Below are 21,804 nucleotides of genomic sequence, written 5' to 3'. Positions count from 1 at the left end.
CTTCTTTGCAGCTCAGGAAGGCCACTTTGTTCCAGGGACCTGCTGGGCTTCTGGGAAAGATTCAGAAGAGACAGATATGTTAGTAAGACTTTCTTTCCTCTCATTTTCTGCTCTTAAACATTTTCCTATGAGAATGTGATGTGTGGGGTTGCTGCTGCCATTTTGGAATCAAGAGGAGAAAACTGAGAAGCTGACCAACAGACCAATTCTGAAAATGTTTCTTTGATGCCTTGTTATATAAGAAAAATAAACCTTTATTGATAAAATTAATTTTAGGTGGATATCTTGTAAACTTGCAGCCATAAGCATCCTGAATTATAATACTTGAAATTGTATTATGATTGGTAAATATGGCTTGGAAATCAATACCTACTTTCTAAAATTGGACATTTTTCTTTGTGGCTAAGTAAAAGATTGATTTTGTATATGTTCCCTAACATTGAAAGAGACTACATACTCTTTTTTTTGTTCATTTGGATACAAGGTTCTGTTTAAGCCTGTGGATTATAATGATAAAATTCTCCATGTTCTTATATTATTTGGTATATTGGATCAGAATTTCCTAAAATTGAAATTCTTGGATCAAGATTGTGAATTTCCAGAGGTTTTTACTTTTTAATTTATATTGTTTGAATATGACTTAAGCCCTATTTATGAGTCATGCCTTTTATCATTATATAATATCCTACTGTGCCAGGGTAGTGACCAACAAACCAAATCTGGCCTGCTACCTGATTTATAAATAAAGTTTTATCGGAACAGCTATGCTCATTTATTTGTTGTCTACAACTGGCAGAGGTGAGTGGCTGCAAGGAAGACTGTGGCCACAAAGCCTATGTTTGCTGACTGGCCCTGAGGATAAGAAGTTTGCCACTCTGGCCGGTGTGACTTGGTTGGAGTGTGGTCCTCTACACCAAAAGGCTGGTCTGATTCCCAGTCAGGGCACATGCCTGGGTTTTGGGTTCAGTCCCAGTCAGAGCACGTAGGAAAGGCAACCAGTCTATATTTCTCATGTCAGTGTTTCCCTCTCCCTTCCCCGCTCTCTAAAATCAATAGGTTCTCCTTGAGTGAAGATTAAAGAAAAAACTTTGCCAAATATGATCTAGTGTAATCCTCTTTGTATTTTATTTCAATACTGAATAACACTAATAATGATCTATCTTTGTTTACCTGGTATGTTTTTGCCCATCCATTTATGTTCAACCCCTGTCATTTTAGTTCTTAAAAAAAAAAAAAAAAAATCACAACTGATTTTTTTAAGCTGAATTTTTGTATAAGGAAATTCATATTTTTATCTAGTGTGCTAATTCTACTTTTTTTCCTTTTACTTAGCATTGTGCAAACCATTTATATGATTTTAGTCTTAGGTTGGCTCATTATTCCCTTGTTCTCTTGCTAAATTGGAACTTCCCACTGTGCTTAAGGTGGTGGTGATCTACCCATTATTTTATTTTAGATTTTATTTATTTTTAGAGAGTAAGGGAGAGAAACATCAATGTGCAAGAGAAACATCAATCAGCTGCCTCTCACACTTCATCCCAGCCAGGCACCTGGCCTGAAACCCAGGCATGTGCCCTGACCGGGAATTGAACTGGCAGCCTTTAGGTTTGTGGGATGATGTCCAACCCACTGAGTACACAGTGACCTTCCCATTCTTATTATTTGGTCAGAATGAGAGCACTATTATACGTTCTCACCACAATTTTCTTCGCCACTCTCCCCCGAGAAGAGACACCACCCTTGTTTTCTCTTCCTGTCCCTTCCCTAACAATGAAAATTCTTAGTCTAACACTTTTACTTTTCCTTCTATTTCATTTATTTGATGCTTCCATTACTTACTGTCAGACCTACTCATGATTTCCATTTAAATTTAAGCATACTGAGTAACACTTTGCTGGCCACGATTTCTTGTCATTATTTTCCTGATCTTGAGGAACAGTTTTATATTAAATGATATTTGGTTAGACTTTTAGTACTTATGTTTATCTCAACAAATGGTATATAGCTGGTAATCTCAGAATCCTTACATGTCAAAAAAAGTTTCTTGTATCCTCACAAATTTGTATTTTTGGTTGGTAGAGCATTTTCAGATTATAGTTTTTTTTTCTCAATAATCCATAGATATTCCCTCATTGAATTCTGGCCTCCTAGAAGAGGAACCCAAAGCTGATCTGATTATCTCAGCTTATGTAGATGTATTTGTTTCATGTTGTTGCTGTAACAAGTTATCAAAAACTTAGTGCTTAAAACAGCATAGATTGCCCTGGCAGGAACTCAGTTGGTTAGAGCATTGTCCCAAAATGCCAAGGTTGTGGGTTCAATCCCTGGTCAAGCCATAACACAAGAATCAACCAATGAATGCATAAAAATGAGTGGAACAACAAATTGATGTTCCTGTTTCTTTGTCTTTCTGGTTCAAATCAACAAAATATTTTTTTTTCAAGTTTCTTTCCATCTTCAGAATCTACAAACTTAAACTGGGTATGTTTAGATGGTCTCACGTCCTTTTGTCTTTTTTTCTCTTTCTAGCCCAAGGAAATCTTTTTCTAAATAATGTTTCTTTAGTGCTCCTCAATTGTTTTATTTCTATTTAAAAACTTCAATATTTTGAATCAGCAATATATCCTCATGATTAAAAAACTCGAAGATGTAAAAAAGGTATGCAGTAACAAGTCTATCTTTTTTTTTTCCTTCTGTTTGTTACAGCAACAGAATACCACCTCCCTGCCTTTGATTCTCAAATTGTGAGTCAACCTCTCTATGCCCACCTCACCTCTTCTTTGAATGTCAGTAATCATAATTCTTCAAAATAACCCTGCAGTCAGATTGTATTCTATTTTTTAATCTTTATTTTTTAATTTTTATTTGTTGCTGAGAGAGAAAAATCAATTTGTTATTCCATTTATCTATGCCTTTATTGGTTGATTCTTGTGATGTGCCCTTATCGGAGACTGAGCCCACAACCTTGACGGATTGGGATGATGCTCTAACCAACTGAACACTTGGCCAGGGCAGATTATTTTCTTGAGGAGGTGAGGAAAAAAAAATAAAAAAGTCGAAAGTCACTTAACAATAATTATTCCTATCAGAGAATTCATACTGGAGAAAAGTCCTAGGAATTTAAGGATTTCGGAAAGGCCTTCAGAGGGACCACATAATTTACCATCAAAGAATCCATACTGGTGAGCAGCCATATACATGTAATGGAAATGAAAAGGTCTTCAGTCATCTCTCATATCTTCCTCAACTGCAGAGGACCCATACTGGTGAGAACCATTTCAATGTACTGAATGTGAGAAAGCTTTTAGTCACGACACTAGTTATTACTCAACATCAGAAGACTTATACTGGTGAGAGGCCCTTATGAATGTAAGGAATGTGGGAAAGCCTCTAGGGTTACCTCTCACCTTATCCAGCATCAAAGAATTCACACTGGTGAGAAATGCTACAAATGCAGAGAATGTGAGAAGGCCTTCCATCATTGTCCATATCTTCCTCAACATCAGAAAAACCCATGCTGGTGAGAAACCTTATAAATGTACATTGTGGAAAGGACTTTGGGCAATGTTCATAACTTCAGTGACATCAGAAAATTCTTTTTTTTTTCCTTAAGTAAATGAAAACAGCTTTAAGCTAGTTCTTTATTTCTTTCTTTCTTTCTTTATTTATTTATTTATTTAAATCCTCACCTAAGGATATGGCTATTGATTTAGAGAGAGAGGAAAGGAGAGAGAGAGAGAGAAACATTGATGTGAGAGAGAAACAACAATTGATGGCCTCCTGTTTATGCCCCGACCTGGGATCCAACCTGCAACCTAAGTATGTGCCCTGACCAGGAATAAAACCCACAACATTTTGGCGTACAAGAGGACACTCCAACCAACTGAACCACCCAACCTGGGCAGAAAATTCATTCTTAATGTTTGCAAGAAATGTGGGAAAGCCTTCAGGCACTTTCATATTCCTTGATGTTAAGGAGTTCGTGCTACAGAAAATCCCCCTAAATAAGGGAAGTAAAGACTTCATTGGTCTCATCCATCAAGGAATAATCAAATAATTTATAATTATCAATAACCTTTTCAAATCTAAAAATGCTTTTTGGTTCAACTCATGTTACACTCATCAGCAAATTCATAGCACTCATCACTGAAGACCATATTAATATGATAATGTAGAAAAACTTCTCAACCTTGTCAGTCAAATAATTATTGGAAAATTTATGCCAACAAGAAACCATGTAAGTGGAAAAATTTTGGAAAGTCATCCTAATGCACATAAAAGAATGCATAAAAGAAAATCCTGTGAATATCACACATGCGAGATACAAGTCTAAAGAACTTTCATATTGTTTAAAAAATTTCATTTATTTATTTTTTGAGAAAGAGGAAGGGGAGGGAGAGAAAGATTAATCAGTTGCCTCTGGTACTTGCCCCAGCCAGGGACTGAACGGAAAACCCAGCCATGTGCCCCTACCAGGAACTAAACCAGCTACCCTTTACCTTAGGGGACAATGCCCAACCAACTGAGCCACACCAGTCAGAGCTCATATTAATTTTTTTAATTTAAGGAAAATCCATCCTGAAGAACGTACTGTGAGTAAAAGAAAAGCATTCAGAATTTATCAATTACTATGCATGAGAAAATAGTATGTAAAACCTTTGAGGGTTAAAACAACAGTTAAGTACTTAACTATCAGAGAAGCTGAGGAAGGTGTGGTGAAGTCTGTAACAAGTCATACAGGGCTGTTAACTCAGATAAAAATCTGATGAATTAGACATTAACAAAGTATTTTTATGTCGTATGTCCTGCTCTGTGAAACAATGAGAACACTATGATATGAATGAGGGCAGCATAGCCTAAAACCTGTCAGATGTGGCTATGTCTTTACTCAAAAAAGTAACAAGTTTATCCCTGGCTGGTGTGGCTTAGTGGGTTGAGCATGGGCCTCAGAACCAAAAGACTGAGGTTCAATTCCCAATCAGGGCACAGGCCTGGGTTGCAGGCCAGGTCCCCCATAGCGGATGCATGAGAGGCAACAACACATTGATCTTTCTTTCCCTTTCTTTCTCTTTCTCTTTCCTTTCCCCTCACTCTAAAAATACATAAAATCTTTTTTTAAGAAGTGACAAGCTTAAATGCATTTATATTTATATGCCATAAAACTATAACACCGGAAATAAATAAGGGGACCAGAGACCGTTTGAGAAGCCAGAAACTAAATATAACTTAGCAATAAACAGAATTAAAGAAAAAAAATGCATTAATGTTTAAACAGAAAAGTAGGTTTTATCAACCTGGAAGGCTTTTCTTTAAAAGGATAACATAAACATTTAGCAAATTGCATTAAAATACTATAGAGCAGCAGTCCCCAACCTTCTTGGCACCAGGAACGGGTTTGGTGGAAGGCAGAAGTGGGAGAGGGGAACAGGAGGTGGAGCTCAGGCGAGCTTGGCTCTTGGCTGGCTTCCTAACAGACCAGGGGTTGAGGACCCCTGCTACAGAGCGTTATTAAAAAGGAGGAGATTGTAATAGCACATATAAAGGGCATTTTAAAATGAGGTTAAACACTTCACATTTTGGTTGCCAATAAATTCAAATACTAGTTGAACTTCACTTCCTAAAATGGAAAAACTAAGTTTCCAGAATTGACTAAAGATTAGCAAAGGGCAGATTCTATAGGGAATCCAACAGAGTTTTTATCAAATATTTCTTACTTTTAGAGAGAGTGGAAGGGAAGGAGAAAAAAAGGAAGAGAAATATCAGTGTGTGAGAGAGACATTGATTGTTTACCTCTCACATGCCCCTGACTCAGGACCTGTCCTGCAACCTAGGCATGTTCCCTGACTGGGAATCGAACCAGAAACCTTTTGGTTCACAGGTTGGCACTCAATCCACTGAGTCACACCAGCCAGAGCTGAGTTTTTAAAAAATCTACTATTATCAGTTAAGACTAAAGATTTACCAAACTGTGAGGGTACAGAAAATATTGATACAAATTTGCAAGTTTGGAAAAGATGGAGATCTGATCAACTCCTTTTGAGTCTTGTGTAATCTCAATACACAAACTGAAACCTAAATATCCAGATATCCTGAAGCTCCCAAATTACAAAAAAATTGTCAAGTGCCTATGAGTGCCAGGCACTTTCCTACATGTGAATTTTTTTAAATTTAAATTTTAAAAATTGTAACTTCTAGAAAATTGATAATTTAATTTTTCTCTTTAAAATGTAAATTTTTAAACCAGTAAGATAATCATTGCTATATATTTTTAAATTAGATTATTGAGAATTTAGAACATACCTGTCTAAGGTTGGTTATTCCAGAGTTTAGGCTGCTTAACTAAAAAAGAGAAAAAAAAATTATTTATGTGTTTATTTTTAAAGATTTTATTTATTTTTAGAGAGAGGGGAAGGGAGGGAGAAAGAGGGGGAGAGAAACATCAATGTGTGGTTACCTCTCGCACACCCTGCCAACAGGGGACCTGGCCCCCAAACCAGGCTTGTGCCCTGAATGGAAATCAAACCAGTGACCCTTTGGTTCGCAGGCCAGCACTCAATCCACTGAGCCACACCGGCCAGGGCTAAAAAAGAGAAAAATATTTAAAAATCACTTGATCCTTGCAATGAAGAATGATATCATATATATAGAATTAAAATGTGATACCTGAAAATTATTTACCACACCTTAGAATCATCTGAAGGTCTCATTTAGGATTACATCCATAGGTGATAAAACAGTCTGAAAACCAGAGAATTGTAGCATCACTTTGTAAATGGGTCACCTGAGGTGCTGATGGTTTAAAAAGGAGGACATGCCATGAATTATAAGGTACCAGTGATGTTCCCCATCTTAGCTCAGGTGGTGAGTTCTTGAGTATGTATTCTTCTCTAGACTAGTGTGTGCATCTTATAACTGCTTTTACACACACATTTAATAGAGATTCAGTTTGGGAATAATTATCCTGAACATCTACCTATGATATCCCTCCTATTTGTCTCCAGAGACACTCCCTTCTGTCCATCAGACTTCTCTCAATTCTTGTTCATAGGTGGTAAAAACAGCAGTGAGACTTTTAAAATACTGCAACTGCAGAAAGTGTGGGAGAAACTTCAGGTGGTGTGGTGAGGTAATTCCAACATGCACTGGGGACCACATCTGGGAATTACGTAGTAACTGGTGGTTCTATCATGTTGTGTGATATCTAAGGCCCTCCCATGTTGTTTTTTTTTAAAATATTTATTGATTGATTTGAGAGAGAGAGATTTATTGTTCCACTTATTCATGCATTCATTGGTTGCTTCTTGTATGTACCAACTGGGGATCGAACACACAACCTAGGTATGTGCCCCAGCTGGGGTCGAACTCACAACTTTTTGGTGAACAAGAGGGTGTTTCAACAAACTGAACCACCCGACCAGGGCTCCCTTCTCACTTGTAAAAGTCCCAGTAATGCCGCACTGTGTGACTCTGTTCCTCTGAGTATGGGGTTCTGGTCACCAGAAAGGCCATCTCTCACCTCATTGCCTAGTGGGCCCAGCTCAGACACTTCCCCCAAAATGAATTCTCTGCTGTTCCTGCACTTGGCACATACACAGTGATGGATTTGTCCCTGGGATATGTGGTAGTAAATTTTTTGAAGATGTACATTTTTATATTTAAATATTAATCACAATATCAACAGAAAATTTTACCTCTATAGAGTTCGAACAAACTAAAAGTAAACAATTATAGTTGATATACAATATTAGTTTCAGGAGTACAACATAGAGATTAGATGTTTATAACTTACAAAGTGATCCCATCAATAATTCTAGTAGCCACCTGGCACTATACATAATTATTACATTATTGACTATATTCCCCATGCTGTACTTTACATCCCTGTGACTATTTTTATACCTGGCAATCTGTACTTCCTAATCCCTCTATCTTTTTCATCTAGCCCCCAAACCTCCTCCCATTTAGTGACCACCAATTTGTTCTTTGTATCTATGAGTCTGTTTCTGTTTTGTTTGTTCATTCATTTTGTTCTTCAGTTTCTACATGTAAGTGAAATCATATGGTGTTTGTCTTTCTCTGACTGACTGATTTTACTTTGCATAATATCCCCTAGGTCAATCCGTGATGTCACAAATGATAGGATTTTATATTTTGTTATGGCTGAGTAATAAGGAATTATTGTTTTCCATAAAATAGGTTTTCTGGTTCTTAGTGTGTGCGGGGGAAACACTTAAGATCCCAGTATTATTTTAACAGTCATATGCTTAGTTTTGTATTTCTCCCTCTCTTAGACAATCGCCGTGGCTTTTAAAGTACGGAAAACTTCTCATAAAGTCCGTGTTCCCTTTTTCTCTCTCCTGATGGGCCATTTCTCCGCCAGAGTCTTAGCGTTTTGTAAGGTCTGAAGAATGCTCTCCGTGGCAAGGCTGATGCCATTTCGTTCAGCCTATGCTGCCGCCTACACCTAATTGCGTGGGTGTGCACAGTTGCCTCGTGGGGCAGAGACCATCAGCTTTTATCTCACCCAAAATATAAATAATTCGGGTCCAGGCGTTTTAGAAGAACCTTAAAATAACCCCATGGAAATACCGTCTCTTTAGGAAGTAGAGAAAGGGGTAACATTTTCCAGAGACAGTAGCTGCCACCTTTTCACGTAAAACTGAGATGACGCCACCCCTGAATATACCACTTTCCTTTGACTAGCAAAGCTTTCTTAGTTCCTTGCTCTCTAATCATTCAGTCTAAGTTGTCCTGTCTCCGAGTGAAGGTGTCAGGAGAACGAAGAACACGAGGCCTCCCCCAGGAAAGTCTCAGCTTCCAGGATACGGAGCTGTGGTAGTTGGTGCTTCTGTCCACACGGTGGCACTGCTGCACTGCGAAACAGCCTAAGAGGACTCCCGCAACTGTATTTTCACGTAATGCAATCTTTTTTCCCCCCTTTCTTTAATCTGGGGCGTTTCATGGTGTTTTTTCATTAGATCGCCTGAGAAGGGACAGATATCGTTTCGAGGTGGGGAAATCTCGGAATAGAATAATCTCCTCTGATCTTTGGTGGGCATTAACAGGTCACGCATAGAACGCGTGCATTTTAAAAAACTCATCCATTCTACGTCTTGTTATTGATACAAGAGCCAGGAGCTGTTGTAAACAGAAGTAAAACAAACAGAACTATTCCCATGGAGCATACATTTTTAGCAAGGGAGTTAGACAAGACACACACATACAAGTAAATACAGAATGTCATATCAGACAGTACAATGACAATCACTAAGTATGTTAATAGAACATTATGGTAGATGGTGCTATTTTCTCATTACACATAGAATCAAGCTCACATTAGTTTTCAATCTCCATTGCAAACAATGCTTCAACTTTACCAGTTGAATTCGGACACCTCTTTTTTTTTCTTCCAAAGACAAACACAAACCCAAGTGTTTAACATATGCCTGCTGGGGGATTAGCTGTCCTCTGGCCGGGAGCTTGAAACAGCGCAGGAAGTAGGAGGGAGTGGAGTTTGGAGGGTGGGGGCAAAACGAGGCTTTTTGTCTCGTTGCCCTCCTCATCCCTACACTCCCACTACCAGCATTGCCACAATAGGAAAAATGGGAGAAAAAGAATTTAATTTTAACCTGCATCATTCTTTCCAAAAGTTGTTATCTCTTATTATTCTCCTTCAGCCTAAAGAACTTCCCTAACATGTTTTTTGGCAAGTGTGTTCATGAGGAATTCTTTTGGTTGGCTTTTACTTGGAAATGTTGTTACTTCATTAGATAGAGAATTCTTGGTTGATGGTTGGTTTTCCTTATTTTCAGCGCTTTAAAGAAATCCTTTCATTGATCTCCATTGTTTCTGATGAGAAGTCAACAATAAATCATACAGCACTTCCCTCATAGTTACAGTATGTCTACTGTCAAAATTTCCTCCTTATCTTTGATTTTCAGCAGTTTGCTTATAACATTCCTTGATGTGCTTTTTGTTGTTTTTATTCTGCTTGGATCTTCCTGTGCTTTTTGAATCTGCAACTTTATGCTTTCGCCAAATAGAGAACGTTTGGGTCATTATTTCTTTAATTCTTTTTGCCCTTTTGGCACTCTCTGGTGCTTTCAGGGAAATGTTTTTCATATTTTGTGCAGTTTATATCTGTTATCTGAGGAAAATTGGCCCAGGTTTTTTTTGTGTGTGGTTTTTTTTTTTAAACATTACATTTCTGTGGAATCTGCTAGGGGCTCTGCAGGGTAGAACAAGAGGTTGGGCTAGGAGAATGTAACCCCAATGCTTTCTGTAGCTCTCCAATAACAACAGTATACAATCTTCTGTAGTTCATACATCCCCACAAATCTGACCCCAGAAATGAATACTCACCACACATCCACACTGCACCAACAGGGGGGCAAGTTGGCTAAGACGGGACATATGGAAGCAGGTGAAGAATTTGCTCAGTATTCAGGACTTTGAGCCCAACAAAAGCCATTTATTTAAATCATTTCTGACAATCAAGAATTTTTACATTGTAATCCTTAAAAATCGAGTTAAAGAAAAATGCTTCATGATATGAAAAAGATGGTCCTGAGATACAATAGAGAAAAAGTGTTTCAAAAATCAGGTCCATATAATTAATTTTTTTCTGAATTATTTGGTTAGGCATAGAAATCTCAACCTGGTATGAAAGAAAAATATGTATTAAGTTACAAGCCAAAAATGTTCATCGCGTTAGCAGCAGCCCCAAGCTCTGGGATTCTGGATGACTTACATTCTTTTTTACTCCTTTACTCATTTCCAACAATAAACATTCGAATTTACTCTCTATTCCTCTTCACTCCTTTGTATTTCTCCATAGCCCTTTTCACCATTTGATTTACTATTGATTTTACTCATTCATTTGTGGTTTGTCTCCATCCACTTGAAAATAAGATCTAAGCAGGCGCGGAATTTTACCTATTTCTTCCTCTGCTGGAGCCCCTGAAAGGCTTCCCTCCCCCTTATTTGGTTCAACTTCCAATGAAGGTAATATGTCCCCTATACCAGGTACCGTTTCCACTCTGTTAAGGAGCGGAACGGGATTCCATCCTGGCAGTCAGGTCCCAAAGAGGTCCTCTCAGCCACTGCCTCCATCATCGTCGTCGTTGTCGTCGTCGTAATATTCCCATTTTACAGAGGAGAAATGTACTAATTGACTGTAATCACAGGATTGAACGCAGTCAACGTTTCCAGTCGCTGTTCTTAGTGTCGGAAAACAGCCCAGAAAGAAAATCACACTCCCAGGGATAGACTCGGGCCGCACTCGCATGGCACCGCGGTTTCGCAGACTCGGGTCACAAAGCCACACCAGGGCCACGCCAAGGGCGCAGTTGTCCAGCGCCCCGCTCCGCGGCAGCACTTGGCTATGGTAACTAAGGACGCTTTGGTCTCCAAGGCCCGGGAGCGGGAAGGCGGAAGAGGTCACCTTTACGCACCTGCGCACACCCGCGCGCCGCCTCGCCTCCCCCAGGAATCCCAGAGCCACGCCTTCGAGCATTGTGACGTACAAGTGCAGGCAAGCAAGCTCTGAAGCCGCGCTTCGGTCTCCCACTCTCAACGCCCCTCTCCTCTAAGCCACGCCCAGTCCCCGCCCACCCCTCGCGTCAGACTCTGTCTTAGCCCCACCACCTCGAGAGATTCGGCGCCTGCGCAGTCGGAGTCCGGGCGTCGACTCCCAAAATCCTGCGGGTGCGCGCGGCTGGCGCCCGGGCGGAGCCGGTGGGTCGTCCGGCTGGTCGCGAATCGGAGCCCAACGGCCGGGCTGGGCTGGGCCCTGAAGGCGTGGCGGGACGCGGGAACCGGGCCGGGAGCCGCTGCGCCGCGGTCCCTGAGCCGACTACATTTCCCAGAGGCCCGCGCGCGGCGTGTTTGGGTCCCGTCGTAGGGTGGGCGCGCTGAGGCCACTATCGATTCAGGTTCGGGGCCGGGAGTGTGGAGGCCGAAGAATGGGAAAGGCGCGGGTGAAAAGTCACCACGGAGTGTGAGAGGCCCGGGGAGACTGAGCGGGAGAGATCACGGTGTGTGACGGAGGCGGACCCGAGAGAGAGGTGAGCGGGAGAGACGGGCTGTGTGTCCGGCAGGTGAGCTTGCATGAGAGTGTGTGTTTCCGAGTGTGACAGAGACCTGTGTGTGTGAGAGAGACAAACAGACAGACAGACAAACAGACCTGAGAGACCATTGACGGGGAAGACGGTGTGTCCGGCATGTCAGGTTATATGAAAGTGTGTGTGTGTGTGTGTGTGTGTGTGTGTGTGTGTGGCAGAGTCCTGTGTGTGTGTATGTCTGAGTGTGAGAGACCAGTGTGTGTATTGTGTGTGTGTGTGAGAGAGAGAGAGAGAGAGACAGACAGACAGACAGACAAAGATGGAAAGAACAATTAGAACATAAGGGACCAGCCCTGGCGGGCGGGCTCAGTTCGTTGCCCTCCTGTGCACCAAAAGGGTGCGGGTTCTATCTTCCTTCGGGCGCGTTAGGGAGGCAACCGGTTGATGTTTCTCTCTCACATAGATGGGGTTTTTTTTTTTTTTCTCTTTTTCTCCCTCTCCCCTAGCTCCCTCTCTAAAATCAATAAACATACCCTCCAGCGAGGATTTAAAAAGATAAAGGATGTGTGTCAACTACAGCTCCTGACTGTAGGAGACACCCTCGGTTTTGGATGACAGGAGGGGAAACCAAAGAGCTGAGGACAGGTGAGAATGAAGGCGGCGGAATGAACGGGTGCTAAGGGATCCATTGTCCCAGGCGGAAAGGATGGTGAAGCCCATGAGGGTTTGGATCCGAGGGGGAGAACTCTGGCCTCTGGACTTCAGGAGTGAGATTTTCAGACTCTAGGCTGTCAAACCACAAAGCAGGAAGGGAGAGCAAAGTAGAGGAAATAGTAACTATTTCAAAGGATTATTTTAAAAATAAGTGAAAGAATATAATTTATACAAAAGTATCTTGCACACTTATTATTATTTTCATTCCTCCCCCGAGGATATGTTTATTGATTTTAGAGAGAGAGTAAGGGGAAGAGAGAAACACCAATGTTTTTATCTCACCACTGTGAGAGAGAAACATCTATTGGTTGCTTCCCATATGCGCCCCAACCTGGGATGGAACCTGCAACCTAGGTATGTGCCCTGACCTGGAATCAAACCCACAACCTAACCCACAACCTTTTGGGGCAAGGTTGATGTTCCAACCAACCCAGCTACCCGGCCAGGGCAATTTTTATTCATAATAACACTAGAGAATGGGAAGGCAACTTGTAGGAAAAAAACATTAAATTTTGGACCTCAAACATAAGAGAAACAGTTTTAAGTTACACTTGCCTCAATAGCCATAGATACCCTGTAATATCCTAGTTATGTGGGTGGTGGGAGAAAACTGGGAGGCAGGAGGGAAAGACAAGTGGTTATTCTGCGAGAGCAGAGCAGGCCTCCTCACTATCCTTTCTTTTCCCGTAGCTTTGCCTTCCCAGGATGCTGCTGTTCTCCAAGAGAAACCAGGAAGAAAAGGTGAAAATGACTGTTGAATTAGTAAAAACCATACCTCAGGTTAGTTATTTCCTTTCTCCTCCATGAAAGACATTCCTACTTCTTAGGACTTAGTAATGCCTCTTTTCTTTGGAAAATTCCTTGATGAACCATCTTGTCCAAATGCCTAGTGACCACTTCTCCTAGAGGACACAGAACTGGGTATGATGAGGCACAGAGCCTTCCCTTCTCACCTCATGAATACATTTTAGTTCATTGTTGTTTGACACTCGTGAAAAGATTTGGTTTCTGTTATACAGAATGAAGGGATCTTAGTCATAGTGAACTGGATTACAAGTTAAATATGCATTAAATAGCCCTCTCCTGTTCGTTGAATGCATCAGAATCATCCCTTTAGCTGAATTTTGTCCAAATCTCTAATTACAGCCCTAAAATCTTTTTTTAATGATATTTCTCTGTTTTTTTAAATCTTCACCCCAGGATATGTGTATTGATTTTTGAGAAGGAGGAAGGGAGAGAGAAACATCGATATGAGAGAGAAACATTGACCTGATGGGGAATCGAACTCCCAACCTATGTATATGCCCTGACTGGGGATCAAACCCCTAACCTACATGTGTGACCTGACCAGGAATTGAACACACAACCTTCTGGTGTACAGGATGATGCTCTAGCTCACTGAGCCACCCAGCCAGGGCTAGCCCTAAATTCTTAAAAGTTTTTCTTTAGTTTCTACATAGGATTCTCAGGCTCATTTGTTCACCTAAAAAATTTCATCCTACTTAATTTTTCCAAATTTGAAATTTAAATAAGTATATTTAGAACAAAATTCAAAGGTATTCAATCTTTCCTTTTGACTCCTAGTTCTCCTATCAGACAGTAACTTCTCAGCTTCTATTTCATTCAGGGCCACTCTATGAATAGAGAGATACCGTTTTCGTTCATGTTTTTTTGTTTTGTTTTGTTTAAAAAAACTTTCACTACCCCTAGGGTATGTAGGTATTTTATTTTTCATTTGAAACATGTGTTGTACCCATCACAGTTAAGTTTCTGATAAATTGAGAGTTGATTATTGTGAATTTTTTCCTATGAGGATAAGGCTCCAAATTACATTAAATTGAGTTTACATTAAATTGTTACATTAAATATTTAACCTATCATGATAAGTAAGGCAGAGTTTCTTTCTTTTTTTTTTTCTTTTTTCAGTTTACTGTCCAATGGACCCAACTAGCAGTTATTGAATAATCTTTTTCTCACTGATTTGGATTGGCACCTACATTTTGCATTAAATTGCTGCATATATTTGATTTTGTTGCTGGGCTAATTTCAGTTTTACTTGTTTTTAATCTTGTAGTTCAAATATACACATTTCACCCTGGCCAGGTGACACGGTTGGAATGTCATCCCGCAGTCCAAAAGGTTGAAAGTTCAATTCCCAGTCATGACACATACCTAGGTTGCAGGTCCAAGCCCTGGTTGGTGCGTGTATACGAGGCAACTGATCAAAGCTTCTCTTTCACATCGATATTTTTCTCTCCCCTTCTCTCTAAAGTTAATAAACATATCTTAGGTGAGGATTAAAAAAAAAATCATTTGCAAAAACTTGAATATAAAGGGAGCTCTGAATTTTCCAAATGAGTTAGTCCCCCAAAGAGAAGTTTTTCCCCATGGAAAACATACTTTTACTAAGATGAAAGTCAGTGCCCACTTACTTGTTTTAATTACACATTTTGTATTTAATTTTAAAACAGTGCTTCCCTCATCCACTGTCAGAGGTCATATGTAGCCTCTTGTAGGCTTTTGTTACTTAGTTTTACATTTTTGAGTTTTGTCCCTGTTGCAACATGTATCCACATTTCATTTCCGTTCATCCCCAATGGTATTTCATTAAAAGGTGTGCCACATTTTGTTCATCCATTCATCAGTTGATAGACGTGTGGGCTGATTCCACTTTATGGCAATCACAAGTAATGCTCCTGTCAACATTTAATGGGCATGTTTTCATTTTTCTTGGCAGATTAACCTAGGAGTAGAATTGCTGAGTCACATGGTAAATTCACATTTAACTTTTTAAGAAACTGCCGAACTATTTTTTGGAGTGGCTGTGCCATTTTACATGGTCAGCATCATGTATGAGGGTTGGATGTGTGGTAGACTGTTTGATGCTGGAAGATTCCTCTGCTTGCTTCCCAGCTTACTCTGGTATGGCATAAGATAAGAAATTGCATTTTAGGCCCTGGCTGGGTGGCTCACTTGGTTGTAGTGTCATCCCATATATCAAGAGGTTGTGGGTTCCATCCCCAGTCAGGGTGTGTATGGGAGGCAACCAATCGATATTTCTATTTAACATCAATGTTTCTCTCTCCCTTCCTCTCTCTCTCAAAGCAATAAAAACACATCCTTGGGTGATGATTTTTAAAAAATTGCATTCTAAGTATATTTATTATTTTTATTGTGTAAGAAAAAAAATCACCTACATCAATTCAGTGCTGTTCTTACCTGAACACTAAATCCCATAGAGTACCTTTTGCAAAGTATCACTTTAGATATTCTTTTGTTGTTGTTTTTGAAAGTTCCACCATAGGTCCTGCCTTGAAGCCCTGGTTTACTGCCCTGTGGCCACCTGTCCATAGTTCCTAGTGATGAGAAATGGATTAGTACAGTTGTATACAATGCAGTTTAACTCTTTAGTAAATGCTATATTAGGCTGGAGCCTGTGTTTAGTGTTTTCTTCTCTGGGGCTATTTCTAACATAACGTAGGGACAACTTAACTCTTCAGCTTGGAGTCATGTGTGGACATGAGCATTGGTTAATCAAGAATGTATTTGTGTCATTTCAGGACTTGGTGACATTCAAGGATGTGGCAATAGACTTTTCTCAGGAGGAATGGGACTGGCTGAACCCCACTCAAAGGAGTTTATACAGGAGTATGATGTTGGAGAACTATCAGAGCCTGGTATCACTGGGTGAGGACGTTATCCTCTGTGCATGATTCAGAATCTTTGCTTAGGGGCTCTTTACATTTTGAGTTATTAAAACTTTTTATATTGTGTAGGCCAGAATACAATCAGGGAAGAAAAAGGATATTTAGAAATGAGTGGAAATTTGACAGTTAGTGAATTTGATTGTCTATCAAATATTCCACGGGTATGCTATTTAAGCATTTGGGAGCACAGGCCATATTGTGACTCTTACAGTTCTCCTGGGCTTGCTTGTTCCATACTGTATTGTTGTCACCGTAGGCAGTAACAAGGTTCGCCAAGAGTATAGGTGGATTACTACGAATTTAGAATATTGATTTTAAAATTTGTACCTTTTTATTAACATACAACAAGTGAACCACTGAAGCACAAACTGTGAACATGACTTCACTTGTAATCAGGGAAACTAACATGGACCCTTCCCAGTCCTGGGACCATCTCATTGGGTAGACTAGTTTTCTGTTCTTTAGAGAAGAAAACTGAAGAACACCTTGTATCTCTCTTGTGACTCACTGAGCGTCTAAAACTGAATTTATGTTTTTTATTAAAATTGAGAAATTTGGGGCCATTATATTTTCAAATTTTTTTTAGCCCTCTTCTTCTGGGACTTCAATTACAAATGTGTTTGATACCGTGCCCAAGGAACTAAAGATTTTTTACGTTTCAAAATCGTTCTCTTTGTTTTTCAAATTAGATAATTTACTTTTGTATCCTTTTTAATATCTTACTAAGCCCATCTAGCAAATTTTAAAACTTCAAATACTGTACTTTTTAATTCAAAAGTTTCCACTTTGTTCTTTTTTATGATTTCTATTTCTCTGCTGAGAAATTATGACTATAATTTTTATATTATTGAATATAGATATAATAACTTTTATTTTTTTAAGACTTTATTTATTTATTTTTTGAGAGAGGGGAAGGGAGGGAGAAAGAGAAGAAGAGAAACATTGATCAGTTAGTTGCCTCTTGCATGCCCCAACGAGGAACCCGGCCCACAACTCAGGCATGTGCCCTGACCAGGAATCAAACCAGTGACCTTTTTGCTCACAGGCTGGCGCTCAGTCCGTGAGTCACACCAGTCAGGGCACAACAGCTGTTTTAAAATCCTGGTCTGCTAGTTCTTATTATCGCAAGTTGGATCTCTACTGATTGCCTTTTCTTCTGAATATGATTCACTTTTTCCTCTTCTTTTTATGTCTGGTATTTGGATTTCATCCTGGACGCCATAAATAGCACAATATGTGTGGAGACTCTGGATTCTGTTATATACTTGGAAGACTATTGACTTTTTTTTAAAGCAGTCAGTTAACTTGACTCAAATTTCAAACTGTCATTAGAGTTTCTTCCCAATATTCATTTACTGCTGTGAGATGATCCTCAGAAAATTCTGGGCTAAATTCCTGCCCCTGTCCCCTTAGAAAATGGTTCAACTTTATTAGAGTTCACCGCTGGCAGTCCCGCTAGACTACGGCTGAAGCTTTAGGTAGTATGTCCTAAAAATATGCTGTACCCCTTTCCTTAATCATTCCTATCATGTTATTTTTGTCAGCATTAAAGAACTTACTTTTAGTCTGAAATAACCAAAACATGGACAATTTTTATGTCTTTTTTTACACACAGGACTTTGCATCGCTAAGCCATATGTGATCTCCTTATTGGAGCAAGGGAAGGAGCCTTGGGAGGTGAAGAGTGTGATCACAAGCCCATTCCCAGGTTAGTATGGGAGAACCAGGTAGGGGAATCCTTTCTAGCTAATAGCTCAGCCATTTTCAAAGGTGATACCTATTCACTTATGCATCTTAGAAGTCTTCTTAAGCCTTCCAGGCCCTGGGGGATGGTTGAAATATTACTCCTTAGTACAGGCTTTTCAAATATCTTCTACTTGCTCTCCTAATAATTGATTTTGCAAAAATCTTTATCCTGCTCCTTTCTGTCCCCTCTTTCATTTTGCCATACAGACATATATAAGATTTTTGGTTTCTTAAATGTTTCTTAATCCAAAATTGGGTGCTGCTTGCAATTATACGCTGCTGCTTTAAATCTTTTTTTGGTTTCTCATTACAAATAATGAAAATCCAAACTCTATCAGGTCGTATGTGACCAGCAATTTTCTGCTTTGCCAACCTCATCCTTTCTCATTGTTTAGCTTTTCCATTATAAATTAGTCCAGAGTTTTCTAAACTATGCAAGGTACTAAGGTAATGCTTCAAGTACGTTATAGGTATGTTAAGGTAAGATAGGATTCTCTCAGCCTCTGAGACCAAAAGAATCTAGTGTTTATGTACATTTATTTCTTCTTCAAGGAATCATCTAGGTCATGGCTGGGTAGCTCAGTTGGTTAGAAAGTTGTACCAATGCACCAACATTGTGAGTTTGATCCCTGGTCAGGGCACATACACAAATCAACCAAGGAATCCATAAATAAGTGGAACAACAAATCAATGTTTCTCTTTTCCCTCTCTCATCTTCTTTCTCTTGCTAGAATCAACTTAAAAAAATGCATCACCTAGATGACAAGGCAAGAAAGATACTTGTCAGTAAATAAAAATGAGATCAATAATAGCGATGCCAACCTACATATTATTATAAAACTATTTTCTTCAGAAGCACACATGGTAAAATCCCATTAGGATGTGGCCTGAGAAGTGACACCTTTCTTGGTCTAGTTAAAGTGAAAAGATGGCTCTGGCTGGTGTGACTCAGTAGATTGAGTGCTAGCCTGTAAACCAAAAGTTCACTGGTTCAATTCCTAGTCAGGGCACATTCTGCCTGGGTTGTTGGCTGGGTCCCCAGTTGGGGCAAGAGGCAGCCAATCAATTTACCTCTCGTACACTGATGTTTTTCTTTCTCTCTTTCTCCTTACCTTCCCCTCTCTCTAAAAACAAATACATAAAATCTAAAAAAAGGAAGAAAGAAAGTGAAAAGATGAATGAAAAAATTACTTAATATGCAGCCTCAGGTTCAAGATGTTTGAGAAATGAAGAGAGCACTCTACTGAAGTACATGGAGATGGTTCACAGGGATACTATTTTCTGAGTACAAAGAAATAACTCCAGGAGTTCACCTAAATCTCAGGGGGACATCAAAAAGCATAAGATTTTTGTGGTTTTGGGGAATGCTACACATTTTTGAACATCAGTAGGAATAATATTGTGATGATATTCATATTTTAAAATGTTTAATTGATTATGCAAATCAATTAGAAGTGAAGAGAATTGAGGAAGGTAACTTACTTCGTTATGTTACATTTAATTTTCTTAATCACCTCTTTCACACTTCTCTATGATCTTTCAGTCTCTGGGATCTTCTTGCATATTTTTCAGTTGACATGCATGTATATAATACACTTTGTGGGATTCATTATTTTTGAATTACCTTTTCCATGTTAAATATTACCTTTGTTATAGTCTATGAAAGGAAACATTTGCTTTTTTGATATCTTTCAGATTGGGAATCTAAATACGAGTCACAAGAATTATCTCTGAAGCCATTCATATATGATGATGTGTTAATGGAGAGCGTTACAAGCTGTGGACTTGAGCATTACATTTTTGGAGAAAACTGGAAAGGTAGAGATTTTTTTGAGAGGCAGATGGTAAGTCAAGAGTCATTTATCAGGCAAGAAACAGTCACTGATAAAAAAACCCTTACAGATAAAATAGACCACAAACACAACAAATCTGGAAAACTTGTCCATCTAGATAATGCAGGAAAGAATGTTTATAATCACAGGTCTGATAAAAAAAGCTATTCCAAAAATTCCATGATAAGGAAACACAAAAGAGTCTGTGGAGGAAAGAAACTTTTCAAATGTAATGAATGTGAGAAAACCTTCACCCAGAGGTCGTCTCTTACTGTTCATCAGAGAATTCATACTGGTGAAAAGCCATATGAATGTAAGGTATGTGGAAAAGCCTTCAACCAGAGTCAACACCTTGCTCAACATCACCGAACGCATACTGGAGAGAAACTCTTTGAATGTAAAGAATGTAGGAAAGCCTTCAGCCAAAATGTACACCTTATTCAACATCAAAGAATTCATACTGGAGAAAAACCATATAAATGTAAGGAATGTAGGAAAGCCTTCAGCCAGCCTGCACACCTTGCTCAGCATCGGAGGATTCATACTGGGGAGAAGCCCTATGAATGTAAGGAATGTGGAAAAGCCTTCAGCGATGGCTCATCCTTTGCCCGACATCAAAGATGTCACACTGGCAAAAGACCCTATGAATGTGTTGAATGTGGGAAAGCCTTCAGGCAGAACACGTCCCTTATTCGTCACTGGCGATATTATCACACTGGGGAGAGACCCTTTGAATGCATCAACTGTGGGAAAGCCTTCAGTGATCATATAGGCCTTATTCAACATAGGAGAATTCATACTGGAGAAAAACCCTACAAATGTGATATGTGTGGGAAAACCTTCAGCTATGGCTCATCCCTTATTGTACATCAGAGAATTCACACAGGAGAGAAACCTTACAAATGTGATGTCTGTGGAAAGGCCTTTAGCCATCATGCATCCCTCACTCAACATCAGAGAGTGCATTCTGGAGAGAAACCTTATGAGTGCAAAGAGTGTGGGAAAGGCTTTAGGCAGAGTATACACCTTGCTAGTCATCTGAGAATTCATACTGGTGAAAAACCCTATGAATGTAAGGAATGTGGGAAAGCTTTCAGCATCAGTTCACAGCTGGCCACTCATCAGAGAATTCATACTGGAGAAAAGCCCTACACATGCAAGGAATGCGGTAAATCTTTCAACCAGAGGGCACACCTTGTGCAACATTATAAAATTCATACAGGAGAGAAACCCTATGAGTGTAGTGAATGTGGTAAAGCCTTCAGCCAGACTACCCGCCTCATTCAACATCAGAGAGTTCATACTGGAGAGAAACCCTATCAATGTACTGAATGTGGAAAAACTTTTAGTGATAGCTCATCCCGTGCTCAGCATCAGAGACTTCATACTGGCCAAAGGCCTTATGAATGTGTTGACTGTGAGAAGACGTTTAGGACAAAGTCATCCCTTGTTTGTCATCAAAGATGTCACACCGGTGAGAAACCTTTTGAGTGTGGTGCATGTGGCAAAGCCTTTAGCCATCGTCAGTCCCTTACTGTTCATCAGAGAATTCATTCAGGAGAAAAACCATATGAATGTCAGGAATGTAGGAAAACCTTTAGCCAGATTGGACACCTTAAACTACATAGAAGAGTCCATTCTGGAGAGAGATCTTATGAATGTAAGGAATGTGGAAATGTCTTCAGACAAAGTGCACACCTTGCTCATCATCAGAAAATTCATGCTGCAGAGTCTGCCCAAGCA

The sequence above is a fragment of the Pteronotus mesoamericanus genome, unplaced genomic scaffold (assembly GCF_021234165.1).
Source record: "Pteronotus mesoamericanus isolate MK-2021 breed Mesoamerican mustached bat unplaced genomic scaffold, CSHL_Meso_final scaffold_128, whole genome shotgun sequence".
In the NCBI taxonomy this organism is placed as follows: domain Eukaryota; kingdom Metazoa; phylum Chordata; class Mammalia; order Chiroptera; family Mormoopidae; genus Pteronotus; species Pteronotus mesoamericanus.
Note: the sequence above shows the minus strand (reverse complement) of the source record.